The following is a 4,264-nucleotide window of genomic DNA, read 5'->3' as shown; positions in this document are numbered from 1 at the left end:
CATAACCCAGCAAATCCCTAAGCCAGGGACTGAGCTTTCCAATACCTGGTCCTGTGATGCTGCTGCATCAGCAGACGCCAGGTCAACCAACTGCCCACCTCTGGCTCCCCTTTGGGGCACGAATGGGCACAGTGCCTGGCCCAGCCTCCAGGGAGCCACACACACAGCTCATGAGCCTGGTTCTCTGAGACAGCAGTGAACCTCCCACCACCTCCCCGGACTCTTCCAGCCCCTGGTCAAGAGGCAGTCTTGTCTCAGTCATACTAACAGAGTATGAGCCAGGGGTCCTCAGAGCCTGCCTGTCCCACATTCCTGAAGGAGATACCCACAAGTCCTCCAAACCCAGCCAGGAACCAAGCATCTTCAGGCACTGGAGGGAGCTTTTAGGTTAAACAGAGGCAAGAAGAACCCATGGACTCCTGCACCAGCTGGAAAGGAAAGGAAGGTCTGATAGCCATGCCATCTTCCAGCAATCCCCAGATGAGAGTCCCAGCAGGAGAGGTCCCTAGTCTCTACATCAGCCTTGATATGAGGGTACTCACTTATCTCCTTTTGGGGCTTGATGAAGTTAATAAAAATAATTAATCCCCTACTCTACCCACTGGAACCACCTCTTGGTTAAGTTTTCCTTGCTCAGTGATATAATACTTACCATTTGTCCCCAAGCTATTTCGTCCTCCAACTGGTCCAAGGTCTGAGGATAAGAAACACTCCCAGACTTCCCTCCCCAGCTGCCACCATGCCAAGTGGGCTCTGGTGCCAGCTGCCCCTTGCTGTCACCTTCACAGTCCTTTGAGCTCCATGCATCTGGCCATGTGTGTCCCCATATCTCACAGCATTCCTCTCAAGGTGCCAGGCCTGTACATGGCAAACCCAGTGCCCCATGCTTCTCTCCTGGAGGGGGAAAGTGCCAGCAGGGTGACCTCTGCTAACCCTTCAAAATTCAACTGAGACATCACCTCTAGCTGTTCTTAGCTGAGTCAGGTACCTCTCCTCCAGGCTCCCACAGAACCCCATCCTTCCCCATTCCCAAGGGAAACTGGGAGGTAACCTGGCATCTTTGTTTGACCAGTGACTAGTATATGCAGTTGGTGCTCCAAAAATTCTGGCTCATGGAATGAGCATTCTCCTTAACAAATCCAGCCAACCACATGGCCCAGGGCACTGACACACACAAATACTCACAGACTCAGCAAACACACCCTCCTGAGCCATGACCGCAAAGATCCTGCTGAGAGTGCCTTTGAAGTTCAGAGAAATGCTGGGCACAGTTCCTCAGGCCAAGATGGGGGCAGCTGGGTGGAGACAGGCCCCCTGCCAGTGCCACTACCTGCCCCCTTCTCCTACCCCAAGAAACCTACACAGCACTTTCAGGAGGAAAAGCAGTCAACAAAGACAGCAGCTGCCTCCCTTGACAGCCAGACCCCCAGAGAGTTTAAATGGAAATAAAATAATCTCACTTCGTCACCCCAACCATAGATAGGCACAGTTAGGGGAGAACAGCCAGCTAACTGCTTCTTTGAAGAGGCAAAGACTCTTTTACCCAAAAGCTATTTGTCCTCCGTAAATGGGATTTTAGAAATGGTGCTGAAAGGAGAGGCTATGGCCGGAAGAACCTAAGCTTGTATTATACATCAGACAGACACTTAAAAATAAAACATGATTAAAAGGAAAGCTATAAATGACAGCTGAGAGCTCCAGACCCTCTGAGGCCTTCATGCAAATGTCTCACTGCTCTGTCGGTCCCAGAATCTGGGCCAAATTGTAATAATTTCTCTGATTTAAAAAAAAATGTTGTCACCTCACCTGCTTTGAGGGGCTCTTTCTGTCCCTGGTGGTGGGCTCAGATCTGAGGAGGGGAGGCTCTGAGCAGGGGCCAAGCACTGGTGCTGGGGGGCCCCTTGGAGTTGCCATCCCACAGAGGTCCGTGTCATGCTCACCAATGCCCTTCCACAGGCTCCCCGAACATTCACCTGGTCCAGAAGGCCTTCCTCATCGGGCTAGCTCAGTGTACCCTTTTCACAACACTCATGGAAGGAGCCCAAACCCCGGCCAATAGACACCAGCATAGTCAGCCTTGCTTGGTCTTGTTAGTTACTGCTGTTATTATTACCAACATTCATCAGTGATGGCTGCAGTTCCAGCCTTTGACTAATGCCTCCATTTATGCCTAGTGTTCCATTTTTGGAATGCTAAGCCTGCGGGAGTTATTTATATCCTACTGCTCAAGGTCATCACTAAGGTCTGATTTTTCAAATTCAAAAAATTGCAACCTCAGGCTTAAATGGGTTAATCACTGTTAAGACCCCTTTAGAACTATCACAGGCTAAACTTTTCTGAGCCTTCCCTTTTCAGAGAAAATGAACTTACTTCCTGTCGTTTTTTAACTGAAGCCCATACTTTATTCAGATGTTAGTCGTTTTTGCCTAATGTCCTTTTCCTGTTCCAGGATCTTCTCTAGGATCCCAGTGACACTTAGTTGTCACATCTGCTTAGGTTCCTCTTGGCTGTGAGATTTTTCTCCTGCTTTGCTGAGTTTTGATGACCTCAACCATATTGAAGGGGACTGGTCAGGTGTTTTATAGAACGACCCTCTATTGAATTTGTCTGATGTTTTTTCTCATGATTAAACTGTGTTTATGGGTGGGAAACCACAGAGGTAAAGTGCAATTTTTATCATGTCATACCTGGAGTACATACTATAGACATGATTTATCATTGTGGATGTTGACATTGGGTCACCTCACTGAAGGAGTGTTTGTCAAGTTCCTCTAGATCTTTTAATTGAAATCTTTCCCACCTCCCTAAAGGCCACATCAAAAATCACCTTCTCCTAGAAGTTGCCCCAGATTACATGTGCACACACAGGCAGACATACTCTATTGGCTCCTCTCAGGACTTAGCACATCTCTAAGTATTTCAGATGTCCGTGAACTTTCCAGTCTCCCCATTTTCACTGCATGCTCTGTGAGGCAGTGACCCAATCCACAGCAGGTGTCTAGCCTACAATAAAAAATGACCACACATTTAGTGCTCCCTGATAGTATCTCACAGGCACTCTCTGGCTATAAGCCAATGAGGGATGAAAGTCTCTTGTTTTTGCCATTTTACAGATGAAGAAGGATCTTGTACAGCAAGTAACCAGCAGAGCCAGGATCTGGCTGTGTGGCTGTGCAGTCGGTTCCTTCTCAGCTCTGGTCCACTCCTCCCCTCCGTGGGTAGATAAGCACGCTCAGCATACCCTCCATGGCTGGCTCGAGGACATGCTGCTGTAAAGGAGGCAGAAATGTTTGTTGGGCTGAGAGTCTGGGGCCTCTAACAGCAGCACAAAGGAAGTGAGGCTCTGTCCCACCCAGGCTCTGTCCCACTCCCAGCTGTGGCAAGTATGGACCATGCCACCAGCACACCCCCATCCCTATAGGTCCTCAAACAACTACAAGCCTTTTTTAAAAAAAAACGTCAGACAGATAATGTGCTGATGTCATAACGAAGCTTAGGGAGGCATATCTCACATGAGTATGAAAACCCAGTCATCACACTTAGGAACCACAAAGATCAACCCTTACCATTTGACATCTGGAGACGGAAGGCCAGGCTGTGCACTTGCTAACGTGTTGTGTCAGCGAGAAGTCGAACAATGCACGTGGAGCTGGAACATCTCCCATATATTTTGTTTTATTAAATTTTAAATTTTAATAAAACAATGACACATTGCAAGTGCCAGCTCTGGACTTCCTCATCCCCACCACCTACCATCGTGTGTTCCCCAAGAGCCCTCCCACTGTCAGAGTCTTCAGAGTGTTCAAGGCTTTCCTATGGTGTTGGTATTGGACTCTGGGCCCTGGACCGGGGAACCAGAAGACAGGGGGCCAAGTGGGAGTAGATGGCCTCAGAAGGCCCAGGTGGGCACATGGCTAGGTATGACCCAAGCAAAAAGTATGAGAGGTTTCTGGTCTCCACGACAGGAGAAAGAGAACTGGTATTGTCAGCTCTGACTAGGGATGAGTCTCTCTGCTGATTCTCCAGGGACCCATATTTAACAGTGGAGTTAAGAGCTAGGAGCCCAAGTTTCCTAGAGTCAGAGAAACAGTAAATGGGCTCCGGAATATTCATCCCCTTCTCTCCAATAGCTACACCAGAATAGCAAATCCTCCCTTCAGTGCCTCTTCTCCTCCATCTTCCTTCAGATTCAAATAAAAGTCAGAGAACAAAGTAATCAGCATCCACTCAGCCAATATACTTCTCCAAGCTTCACTTCTCCTAA

The 4,264-nt window shown here is 48.4% G+C and overlaps 1 non-coding gene across 1 annotated transcript; it reads right to left on the bottom strand.

Moving 5' to 3' along the window:
• Positions 1-3,457: 3,457 nt before the first annotated feature.
• Positions 3,458-3,556, bottom strand: LOC118151987 (small nucleolar RNA U13). The gene has a single exon (XR_004740373.1). It is a non-coding gene; the product is annotated as a small nucleolar RNA U13 (small nucleolar RNA).
• Positions 3,557-4,264: the final 708 nt, after the last annotated feature.

This window comes from Callithrix jacchus, chromosome 2, assembly GCF_049354715.1.
Source record: "Callithrix jacchus isolate 240 chromosome 2, calJac240_pri, whole genome shotgun sequence".
In the NCBI taxonomy this organism is placed as follows: Eukaryota; Metazoa; Chordata; class Mammalia; order Primates; family Cebidae; genus Callithrix; species Callithrix jacchus.
The sequence above is the reverse complement of the archived record's forward strand: the minus strand, read 5'-3'. Positions and strand labels throughout refer to the sequence as shown.